This window comes from Sebastes umbrosus, chromosome 14 (assembly GCF_015220745.1).
Source record: "Sebastes umbrosus isolate fSebUmb1 chromosome 14, fSebUmb1.pri, whole genome shotgun sequence".
In the NCBI taxonomy this organism is placed as follows: Eukaryota; Metazoa; Chordata; class Actinopteri; order Perciformes; family Sebastidae; genus Sebastes; species Sebastes umbrosus.
The window spans coordinates 11,798,946-11,812,052 of NC_051282.1; the positions used below are offsets into that span (position 1 = coordinate 11,798,946).

General features: G+C 46.3%; 2 long non-coding RNA genes across 2 annotated transcripts in view; one reads left to right on the plus strand and one right to left on the minus strand.

The window, feature by feature from the left end:
* Window positions 1–8,544: 8,544 nt before the first annotated feature.
* LOC119502499 overlaps window positions 8,545–13,107 on the minus strand; it is a 12,497-nt gene continuing 7,934 nt past the window's right edge. Inside the window, exon 2 of the long non-coding RNA XR_005210087.1 lies at window positions 8,545–8,677. This is a non-coding gene — a long non-coding RNA (uncharacterized LOC119502499). The remainder of the gene's footprint in view (window positions 8,678–13,107) is intronic.
* Window positions 11,342–12,236, plus strand: LOC119502500. The gene is made up of 2 exons (XR_005210088.1): window positions 11,342–11,545; window positions 11,684–12,236. It is a non-coding gene; the product is annotated as an uncharacterized LOC119502500 (long non-coding RNA).

A 13,107-nucleotide genomic window follows, 5' to 3' on the forward strand; every position in this document is an offset into this window, starting at 1 on the left:
CGTCACCGTCTGCCACATGGCCTGATTTAGCAGCTGTCATAAAGTCATAAAGAGTTTATGTTTTGATTTGACTCTATAATTACCCAATAGTAATTACAGGTAATTCTAATACTACAACTTGTCATTATATTGATTTTGCTCATCTTTACTTTTATTTCCTGACAATTTCTGCACATTACTACGTCAAATGTTAAAGGGCTATGACGCTCCAACCTGATTCCACACAACAAGTTTTTATGAAATGTCCAGGTTACATCCAGTATAACTGTTGTTTCAACAGCATTTAAATGACTATATTCAAGATTCAAGATGTTTATTGTCACGCCGGTTATACAGGTACAAACGTGTGAAATACTTTTTGCTGGGAAGCTCCATTAAAATAATAAGTTATATTACATTTACATTACAATTATAAAAGGAAATACTTTGTACAAGGGCATATTAAGAACATATACATTATATACAGTATAACTGTTGTTTCAACAGCATTTAAATGACTATATTTCATCATAGGAATACGGTCATTTAATAAACCCTGATTCTGGTTCAGAGCTATTCATAATATTATTAAATAATGTTTATGCTGACGTTGAATAAACTACCACATTTAGCCCACTGATTGGTTGATCGATCATCGTCTGTGATGTCATGACTGACGTCATAGTCCTTTCCTACCTAGGAGATTGCTGAAAAGCTAGGTTGTCCGGAGCAGATCCGGCCGGAACCTCTGCTGTAGGCTGACTGGAAGGTCACTGACTGGAAGGTCACTGACTGAAGGTCAGCCTAGAGGACAGCTCCTTTCTGACAACGGGGTCAGTTCGGAGTAGAGGCTCGGACCGGCTCTCCTCTGAGCTACATGAGGATTATCAGCCCTTCTCAGAACAGGAGCCGCGGGGACCAGGTTCAGACCTCCTCTGGAGAGAGAGAGCCTGGTTACACACAGGACAAGGCCGGAAAAACATGCAGTGATAGCAGAACCAACAATGGGCAGAAGAGCCAAAACGTTATCACCCACTACAAAGTGGCGATAATCAGCAGAACGATCAGCTTGAGTTTTCATCCCAGATTGTGAGCTAATCAGCGCATTATTCCAGTCTACACCTTCCTCACTCATGAACACATCACTATCAACAAAGTAACCGACATCTGCCTCTTTGAGCTGTTTTCCTCTCACCACAGCCGCGGAACATTTCTGAGGACTCTGGTCCACCTTTTTATCCATAACGAGCTGCCCTCGTTCCAACTAACCGGGGTTCATCAGGAACGGTGGTTTCGCGGTACCTCGGCCGTTTTGATGTCCACACAAGACTCTTGACACCGGTTCACTCTCCGGTTCTGTCTCTCCTGCAAAGATTGGCATACAAACACTGTCAGACAACATGATGTCCTGCTGTTTCTGTTGCCTGATCGCGCGTAATTACGCACGAAGGGTACAGTTTGGCTGTACGTCGGCCTCAACGTGATCAGCAGGTGAATTAAACACCTCCAGAGCAGGAGATACTTTTCCTCCGGTAATATCGTTTCCAGTGGCGGCTGGTGGAATTGTTTCTCGGTTTGGCTGTGCCACATCCAATCAATTTCAGCAAACATCCCGGTATGATTTCATGCATCAAAAACACATTACTACCTTGCAGTTAAATAATTAACAATTATTTTATTCCAACAGGAAGAGTAAATAATGCTTTGAAAAAACACAACAGTATAAAATGTACTCAGTGGCGGAATGTAACTAAGTACTTAAATACAATTTTGAGGTATACTTCTACTTTACTTGAGTATTTCCATGTTCTGCTACTTTCTACTTCTACATCTCAGAGGGAATAGTAGACTTTTTACTCCACTACATTTATCTGACAACTTTAGTTACTTTACAGATTCAGATTATTAACACAAAATATAATCGCATTACAATCAAATTACACATATTACTGGGTGCATTCCATATTTAAAACACAAATATTGACATTTTGTATAATTTTTATTATTATTAGTAGTAGTATTAGTAGTAGTATTAGTATTATTATTAGTAGTAGTATTAGTAGTAGTATTAGTAGTAGTAGTAGGAGCCGGTCAGCACTGATAGAATCACAGACTACGATCCGCCCGTGACGCGTAAAATACGCCCGGGTGTCTGGTCCTCTGGCTCACCTGTCAGTGACACCAGCCCGTCCAATACAAAGGGCTTAAAACATCTGGATCTGGACTCTCAACATCATGTTCACTCTGGCCAGCTGGAACTACAGGTGATACTGATTTAATCAAACCTATATGTCTTTGGGTTGGGACACATCAGGTGAAGATTGCTGCTGCTCCTTTCGCGTTTGAGGAGCAAGCAACTCACAATAATGTGTGTGTGGTCTGAGGACAATAAAAACACTCTCTCTCCTCCCGGTGGAAAGAGGGAGCTTTTGGAAAATTGTCCGCTGTGGCTGATGGAGGAAAGAGAGGCGAACATTTGCTTCAAGCTTGGTGTGAATGCACGATAATACAATACGAAGCACAACATAACGTAACTTAAACGAATATAAACAACAGCACATGCTCAACAACAGCACTATGTGATGATACATTGAACCACTGACACACTCCACAGAAAACCTAAACACAGAACTGTTCTCCTCCTTTTCATTTAGAAAGAGCAACTATGAGGAAACTCCAACCGTCTACCGACTGATGGAGTTTCCTCATTGGTCGATGACCAGCACTGTTACTACACCACTCACTCACTCACTCACTCACTCACTCACTCACTCACTCAGTCAGTCAGTCACTCAGTCACTCAGTCACCCAGTCAGTCACTCAGTCACTCAGTCAGTCACTCAGTCACTCACTCACTCAGTCACTCAGTCAGTCACTCAGTCACCCAGTCAGTCACTCAGTCACTCACTCACTCAGTCACTCACTCAGTCACCCAGTCAGTCACTCAGTCACTCAGTCAGTCACTCAGTCACTCACTCACTCAGTCACTCACTCAGTCACCCAGTCAGTCACTCAGTCACTCAGTCAGTCACTCAGTCACTCACTCACTCAGTCAGTCACTCAGTCACCCAGTCAGTCACTCAGTCACTCAGTCAGTCACTCACTCACTCAGTCAGTCACTCAGTCACCCAGTCAGTCACTCAGTCACCCAGTCAGTCACTCAGTCACTCAGTCACTCACTCACCCAGTCAGTCACTCAGTCACCCAGTCAGTCACTCAGTCACTCACTCACTCAGTCACTCAGTCAGTCACCCAGTCAGTCACTCAGTCACGCAGTCAGTCAGTCACTCACTCAGTCAGTCACTCAGTCACCCAGTCAGTCACTCACTCACTCACTCACTCAGTCACTCAGTCAGTCACTCAGTCACCCAGTCAGTCACTCAGTCACTCAGTCAGTCACTCAGTCACCCAGTCAGTCACTTTGTCTCCCAGTCAGTCACTCAGTCACCCAGTCAGTCACTCAGTCACTCACTCACTCAGTCACTCAGTCAGTCACCCAGTCAGTCACTCAGTCACGCAGTCAGTCAGTCACTCACTCAGTCAGTCACTCAGTCACCCAGTCAGTCAGTCAGTCACTCACTCACTCAGTCACTCAGTCAGTCACTCAGTCACCCAGTCAGTCACTCACTCACTCAGTCAGTCACTCAGTTACCCAGTCAGTCACTCAGTCACTCAGTCAGTCACTCACTCACTCAGTCAGTCACTCAGTCACCCAGTCAGTCACTCAGTCACCCAGTCAGTCACTCAGTCACTCAGTCACTCACTCACCCAGTCAGTCACTCAGTCACCCAGTCAGTCACTCAGTCACTCACTCACTCAGTCACTCAGTCAGTCACCCAGTCAGTCACTCAGTCACGCAGTCAGTCAGTCACTCACTCAGTCAGTCACTCAGTCACCCAGTCAGTCAGTCACTCACTCACTCACTCAGTCACTCAGTCAGTCACTCAGTCACCCAGTCAGTCACTCAGTCACTCAGTCAGTCACTCAGTCACCCAGTCAGTCACTCAGTCACCCAGTCAGTCACTCAGTCACCCAGTCAGTCACTCAGTCACTCACTCACTCAGTCACTCAGTCAGTCACCCAGTCAGTCACTCAGTCACGCAGTCAGTCAGTCACTCACTCAGTCAGTCACTCAGTCACCCAGTCAGTCAGTCACTCACTCACTCACTCAGTCACTCAGTCACTCAGTCAGTCACCCAGTCAGTCACTCAGTCACGCAGTCAGTCAGTCACTCACTCAGTCAGTCACTCAGTCACCCAGTCAGTCAGTCACTCACTCACTCACTCAGTCACTCAGTCAGTCACTCAGTCACCCAGTCAGTCACTCACTCACCCAGTCAGTCACTCAGTCACTCACTCACTCAGTCACTCAGTCAGTCACCCAGTCAGTCACTCAGTCACGCAGTCAGTCAGTCACTCACTCAGTCAGTCACTCAGTCACCCAGTCAGTCAGTCACTCACTCACTCACTCAGTCACTCAGTCAGTCACTCACTCACTCACTCAGTCACCCAGTCAGTCAGTCACTCACTCACTCACTCAGTCACCCAGTCAGTCAGTCACTCACTCACTCACTCAGTCACTCAGTCAGTCACTCAGTCACCCAGTCAGTCACTCAGTCACTCAGTCAGTCACTCAGTCACTCACTCACTCAGTCAGTCACTCAGTCACCCAGTCAGTCACTCAGTCACTCAGTCAGTCAGTCACTCACTCAGTCACTCAGTCAGTCACTCAGTCACCCAGTCAGTCACTCAGTCACCCAGTCAGTCACTCACTCACTCAGTCAGTCACTCAGTCACCCAGTCAGTCACTCAGTCACCCAGTCAGTCACTCAGTCACCCAGTCAGTCACTCACTCACTCAGTCAGTCAGTCACTCACTCAGTCAGTCACTCAGTCACCCAGTCAGTCACTCAGTCACCCAGTCAGTCACTCAGTCACTCAGTCACTCACTCACCCAGTCAGTCACTCAGTCACCCAGTCAGTCAGTCACTCAGTCACTCACTCACTCAGTCACTCAGTCAGTCACCCAGTCAGTCACTCAGTCACACAGTCAGTCAGTCACTCACTCAGTCAGTCACTCAGTCACCCAGTCAGTCAGTCACTCACTCACTCACTCAGTCACTCAGTCAGTCACTCAGTCACCCAGTCAGTCACTCAGTCACTCAGTCAGTCACTCAGTCATCTCACTCACTCAGTCAGTCACTCAGTCACCCAGTCAGTCACTCAGTCACTCAGTCAGTCACTCAGTCTCTCACTCACTCAGTCAGTCACTCAGTCACCCAGTCAGTCACTCAGTCACTCAGTCAGTCAGTCACTCACTCAGTCAGTCACTCAGTCACCCAGTCAGTCACTCAGTCACCCAGTCAGTCACTCACTCACTCAGTCAGTCACTCAGTCACCCAGTCAGTCACTCAGTCACCCAGTCAGTCACTCACTCACTCACTCAGTCACTCAGTCAGTCACTCAGTCACCCAGTCAGTCACTCAGTCACTCAGTCACCCAGTCAGTCACTCAGTCACCCAGTCAGTCACTCAGTCACCCAGTCAGTCACCCAGTCAGTCACTCAGTCACCCAGTCAGTCACTCACTCACTCAGTCAGTCACTCAGTCACCCAGTCAGTCACTCAGTCACCCAGTCAGTCACCCAGTCAGTCACCCAGTCAGTCACTCAGTCAGTCACCCAGTCAGTCACTCAGTCACCCAGTCAGTCACTCAGTCACCCAGTCAGTCACCCAGTCAGTCAGTCACTCAGTCAGTCAGTCACTCAGTCACCCAGTCAGTCACCCAGTCAGTCACCCAGTCAGTCACTCAGTCAGTCACCCAGTCAGTCACTCAGTCACCCAGTCAGTCACTCAGTCACCCAGTCAGTCACTCACTCACTCAGTCAGTCACTCAGTCACCCAGTCAGTCACTCAGTCACCCAGTCAGTCACCCAGTCAGTCACCCAGTCAGTCACTCAGTCAGTCAGTCACTCAGTCACCCAGTCAGTCACCCAGTCAGTCACCCAGTCAGTCACTCAGTCAGTCACCCAGTCAGTCACTCAGTCACCCAGTCAGTCACTCAGTCACCCAGTCAGTCACCCAGTCAGTCACTCAGTCACCCAGTCAGTCACTCACTCACTCAGTCAGTCACTCAGTCACCCAGTCAGTCACTCAGTCAGTCACCCAGTCAGTCACTCAGTCACCCAGTCAGTCACCCAGTCAGTCACTCAGTCACCCAGTCAGTCACTCACTCACTCAGTCAGTCACTCAGTCACCCAGTCAGTCACCCAGTCAGTCACCCAGTCAGTCACTCAGTCAGTCAGTCACTCAGTCACCCAGTCAGTCACCCAGTCAGTCACCCAGTCAGTCACTCAGTCAGTCACCCAGTCAGTCACTCAGTCACCCAGTCAGTCACTCAGTCACCCAGTCAGTCACCCAGTCAGTCACTCAGTCACCCAGTCAGTCACTCACTCACTCAGTCAGTCACTCAGTCACCCAGTCAGTCACCCAGTCAGTCACCCAGTCAGTCACTCAGTCAGTCAGTCAGTCAGTCAGTCAGTCACTCACTCACTCAGTCACTCAGTCTCCCAGTCAGTCACTCAGTCACCCAGTCAGTCACCCAGTCACCCAGTCAGTCACTCAGTCAGTCACCCAGTCAGTCACTCAGTCACCCAGTCAGTCACTCAGTCACCCAGTCAGTCACCCAGTCAGTCACTCAGTCACCCAGCCAGTCACTCACTCACTCAGTCAGTCACTCAGTCACCCAGTCAGTCACTCAGTCACCCAGTCAGTCACCCAGTCAGTCACTCAGTCAGTCAGTCACTCAGTCACCCAGTCAGTCACCCAGTCAGTCACCCAGTCAGTCACTCAGTCAGTCACCCAGTCAGTCACTCAGTCACCCAGTCAGTCACTTAGTCACCCAGTCAGTCACCCAGTCAGTCACTCAGTCACCCAGTCAGTCACTCACTCACTCAGTCAGTCACTCAGTCACCCAGTCAGTCACCCAGTCACTCAGTCAGTCACTCAGTCAGTCAGTCAGTCACTCAGTCACCCAGTCAGTCACCCAGTCAGTCACCCAGTCAGTCACTCAGTCAGTCACCCAGTCAGTCACTCAGTCACCCAGTCAGTCACTCAGTCACCCAGTCAGTCACCCAGTCAGTCAGTCACTCAGTCAGTCAGTCACTCAGTCACCCAGTCAGTCACCCAGTCAGTCACCCAGTCAGTCACTCAGTCAGTCACCCAGTCAGTCACTCAGTCACCCAGTCAGTCACTCAGTCACCCAGTCAGTCACTCACTCACTCAGTCAGTCACTCAGTCACCCAGTCAGTCACTCAGTCACCCAGTCAGTCACCCAGTCAGTCACCCAGTCAGTCACTCAGTCAGTCAGTCACTCAGTCACCCAGTCAGTCACCCAGTCAGTCACCCAGTCAGTCACTCAGTCAGTCACCCAGTCAGTCACTCAGTCACCCAGTCAGTCACTCAGTCACCCAGTCAGTCACCCAGTCAGTCACTCAGTCACCCAGTCAGTCACTCACTCACTCAGTCAGTCACTCAGTCACCCAGTCAGTCACTCAGTCAGTCACCCAGTCAGTCACTCAGTCACCCAGTCAGTCACCCAGTCAGTCACTCAGTCACCCAGTCAGTCACTCACTCACTCAGTCAGTCACTCAGTCACCCAGTCAGTCACCCAGTCAGTCACCCAGTCAGTCACTCAGTCAGTCAGTCACTCAGTCACCCAGTCAGTCACCCAGTCAGTCACCCAGTCAGTCACTCAGTCAGTCACCCAGTCAGTCACTCAGTCACCCAGTCAGTCACTCAGTCACCCAGTCAGTCACCCAGTCAGTCACTCAGTCACCCAGTCAGTCACTCACTCACTCAGTCAGTCACTCAGTCACCCAGTCAGTCACCCAGTCAGTCACCCAGTCAGTCACTCAGTCAGTCAGTCAGTCAGTCAGTCAGTCACTCACTCACTCAGTCACTCAGTCTCCCAGTCAGTCACTCAGTCACCCAGTCAGTCACCCAGTCACCCAGTCAGTCACTCAGTCAGTCACCCAGTCAGTCACTCAGTCACCCAGTCAGTCACTCAGTCACCCAGTCAGTCACCCAGTCAGTCACTCAGTCACCCAGCCAGTCACTCACTCACTCAGTCAGTCACTCAGTCACCCAGTCAGTCACTCAGTCACCCAGTCAGTCACCCAGTCAGTCACTCAGTCAGTCAGTCACTCAGTCACCCAGTCAGTCACCCAGTCAGTCACCCAGTCAGTCACTTAGTCACCCAGTCAGTCACCCAGTCAGTCACTCAGTCACCCAGTCAGTCACTCACTCACTCAGTCAGTCACTCAGTCACCCAGTCAGTCACCCAGTCACTCAGTCAGTCACTCAGTCAGTCAGTCAGTCACTCAGTCACCCAGTCAGTCACCCAGTCAGTCACTCAGTCAGTCAGTCACTCAGTCACCCAGTCAGTCACCCAGTCAGTCACCCAGTCAGTCACTCAGTCAGTCACCCAGTCAGTCACTCAGTCACCCAGTCAGTCACTTAGTCACCCAGTCAGTCACCCAGTCAGTCACTCAGTCACCCAGTCAGTCACTCACTCACTCAGTCAGTCACTCAGTCACCCAGTCAGTCACCCAGTCACTCAGTCAGTCACTCAGTCAGTCAGTCAGTCACTCACTAACCCCCCACCACCCACCACGTTGCATCTTCAGTCTTCAGTCTTCCGTCTTCTTCAGTTAACAGCTGATAGTCCTCGATTGCTCAATGTTGATCCGGAGAGGCCTCATAGAGAACCCCGACCGGCACCGAACAACCCAGCTTTCCACAAATATGCAGAAAATATGCAGAAAACATTCAAGTATAGTATTGATACAATTCTGCATGAGTCAAGCTTTACCTATATAACACTTTTTAAAATAACGTTACACATTTGGCAAAGTGTGCTGGCAAAAAGCAGAGATATCATGTATGCTGTTATTACTAATGCTAATACTAATCTAATATAGGGAGGCCGGTGACGTCACACGTGACACAGAACATAACTGGTAGGACTGCTGACATCTTCTGTGACGTCGTACATGACATCAATGCACATAAGAATTCCCACAAGAATTGTGACGTCACCTCACAGATAGTCTGCACTTAATTACAGTCAAATCAAATAGAATAATCCAATAATCCAACCATGCTCACTTTGATTAGTAGCCTGATGATCAAATGTTGCTGCCAGCAGCAGGTGGAGTTAAGGGAAGCTTCAATAGCCTACTGCCAAGCTAGAGGGAAATGTTGATTTACCAGAAGATAAAGGAAGAAATCATTAATAATTTTTCAGTTATTCTCAATTTATGTTGACTTACACTGTAGCCTATTCAAGGTGACATTTGATGTGACTGCATCATTAGAGCTAAATAAATGCAGTATTGCCTTTGGTATTCTTTCTCATTATCCAATTCAATCTGTAGGCCAACAGATATCATATTTTCAGTTGGTTTCATTGTAGCATAAATGCAATATCATATTTCTTTACAATTTGACTTATATAAATAGCTACATAAAAACCTTTTTACTAAACAAATATAGCCTACATTTATGTACACACTGTTGAAATGTATGTTGTATGTAGCCTAATGAAATGCATACAAAATACATTTGAAGTAGGATATATTGCCAAGATATGCGTATAAATATATCCAACACACACTTGCTCAGATATTTACTTGAATGCAGTAGCTTTAAGTAATAATCCATTATGTTTTCATATGAATCATTCAGTGCATTGTCTTCTGATTGCTATATGCAACACAAATGCTATGAAAGGTACTCTTGTGCACAGAAATTGAGTGTTTTTACAGCAGCAATAACTATGTATTTCTTATTTGTAGTATGTATTTCCTAATTAGAAACGCTGTGAAGAGAGAGGGTAAAAGATAGAATTTACAGAAACACAAACTTCAACAACAGAAAATCTCACAGGACAGGCCACACTCAGGGTAAATAAGCTCATTGGTGTTGCAGGACAAGCAGCCAGACATAAATGTCCTGTTAGACAGGAGAAATGGTGAGACAGAAGCATCATGCTATTGTTAGACAGGTCTCTCAGCCAGCAGTCCCTGAGTAAAGACACTCCCTGAGTTACAAACGCTCCTCTACTGCCTCCTGCTGGCCAGGACAGGATCCAACACTGATCCACAGTGGACTAACACAATAGGAATCCCAAAAATACACTTCGTCTTACATCAAAACACAATAAATACTTAAACTTCAATGTGATTCCATTCTGTGTGGGTCACATTCTTCCCAAGCCCAAAATATAAACTCGACTAAATATCAGTATACAGCACCGCAAATATGAATAGAAAAGCAACCCACATTTATTATACAGCATCCCAAATACGCTTTCCAGGGAATATTTGAGCGTCTGTGTCAGGAGACACAACATGCAGTGTGTGTATTTTGTAGGGGACGATTATATCTGTGGGTTACAAGTTGAGGTACAAACATGTCTTTTATTATGAATTGATAAAGTTGCTGCATCAGGTTACATTTCCGTGCTGTGCTCAATACTGCCTCTATTGGAGCCTAAATACTGTGTAATCTGGCTGCTTACATGATGCATAAAGTGAGAACTGCTGACATCTCAGAATTGATTAGTACTTGAGTAAATGTACTTAGTTACATTCCACCTCTGGTGACAGTTATGAAGCTGAGACACATAGTAGACTATTCAGATATATTCTATATGTCATCTTATTTCATTTGAGAAAGAAAGAAACTCTTTTCGAAAGTGACAATATCGACGTCTCCGATCAATCAATCAATCAATCAATTAATGAGCTAAATGCGATAGTTGTGTGATGTTTTTTAAATAGTAATATTAATAGTAGCGACAGTAGCGACCGGTGGCTTGCTATATACAGTCAGTGCAATGGCACTGTATGTGATGCAGCTCATACAGGTTCATGACATCCCAGTTTTCTGACATATCTGTGACTTCTACAACATGTACAAAGCAGCAGCAGTGGTTCTTTCTTTCATGGTTGATGGAGGAAAGAGAGGCGAAAATTTGAAGCACAACATAACGTAACTTAAATGAACATAAACAATAGCACATGCTCAACAACAGCACTATGTAATGATGGAGAAGATGCCTGATGCAGAGCAGCACCTGATGCAGAGCACCACCTGATGCAGAGCAGCACCTGATGCAGAGCAGCACCTGATGCTGGCGCGCCCTGAGCAGAAAAGCCCCAATCAAGCGATGCTCTCTCTCTTTCTCTTTCTCTTTCTCTCTCCTTCACCTGGACTCATCCCTGCCAGAACCTGCTGCCTTTGTTTGTCTTTTCTTTAGTTTTCACTCACAACACATCACACTTCATCATCCTCACACATCCACATCTACATTACTGATGTTACTGACTGACACACTCCACATTGGTAGTTACTTCTGTATATCCTTAATTTATTTATAATAAATATCTTTAATTTACAATCATTCACTGCGTCCTTTCCCGTATTTGTCATGTCCTAGGAGCCGGGCTATGACAGATTGAGGGCTCGTCCAGCTGTTTCCTGCCGCGACGTGTAGATAAGATCTGGTAATGTGTATTTTTGTGCTTTTGGGCATTTTGATAATTAGTCGAGCTCTTTGTGATTTGTTTGGACCATTTGGGTCAGTTAAACGGTAAAAGCTGTCTGCAGCAGAAGTTTGATCGTGGCCTGTTTGTGTGTTTCAGAAAATTTGGTGCGCGTGTGCGTAAAGTTGGTTTGGAGCGCCCGCAGCACGGCGCGCTCTGCTCCTCTGTTTACCTGCTGTAGTACCGCAGGTAACCGGATCGGCTTGTGAGTGCGCGAATGTTGGTTTGAGGGAAAGGACAACGCATTTGGACTTTACAGGGTAAGTTAAGAAAGAAAACGTAAACAGAAAACTGTTCTCCGCTTTTCATTTTGAAAGAGCAACAATGAGTCATGATCATTGGTCGTTGACCAGAACTGTTACTTCATCATTCTCTCAGCCAATCTGGCCGACCAGTCCTGAGACTAACCAGGCTCTCTCTCTCCAGAGGAGGTCTGAACCTGGTGAGAAGGGCTGATAGTCCTCATGTAGCTCAGAGGAGAGCCGGTCCGAGCCTCTACTCCAGACTGACGCATTGTCAGAAAGGAGCTGTCCTCTAGGCTGACCTTCAGTGACCTTCAGTCAGCCTAGAGGAGAGGTTCCGGCCGGATCTGCTCCGAACAACCTAGCTTTTCAGCCAATCCCTTACACGGGTTCCCCCTTTAGAAAAAGCTTAAAAAGCTTTTCAGCAATCTCCTAGGTAGGAAATTTGAACCTGATCGCAGAGCGGGTCCTATAAGTAAACTTTTCGAGCGAGGACTTTGACGTCAGTCATGACGTCATGACATCAAAGACGATGATCTCCGATCAACCAATCAATGGGTTAAATGCGATAGTTTATTCAACGTCATCATCAACATTATTTAATGATATCATGAATAGCTCTGACCCAGAATCAGGGTTATTAAATGACCGTATTCCAATGATGAAATATCGTCATTTAAATGCTGTTGAAACAACAGTTATACTGGATGTAACCTGACATTTCATCCAATATATCTATATATATCTATGTCAAATGTATTTTGTATGCATTACATTAGGCTACATACAACATACATTTCCACATTTTGTACATAAATGTAGGCTATATTTGTTTAATAAAAAGTTTTTTATGTAGCTATTTATACAAATCAAATTGTAAACAAATATGATATTAGCCCAATACCAAAGGCAATACTGCATTTATTTAGCTCTAATGATGCAGTCACATCAAATGTCACCTTGAATAGGCTACAGTGTAAGTCAACATAAATTGAGTATAACTGAAAACATATTATTGATTTCTTCCTTTATCTTCTGGTAAATCAACATTTCCCTCTAGCTTGGCATTAGGCTATTGAAGCTTCCCTTAACTCCACCTGCTGCTGGCAGCAACATTTGATCATCAGGCCACTAATCAAAGTGAGCATGGTCGGATTATTGGATTATTCTATTTGATTTGACCGTAATTGAGTGCAGACTATCTGTGAAGTGACGTCACAATTCTTGTGGGGATTCTTATGTTCTGTGATGTCATGTACGACGTCACAGAAGATGTCAGCA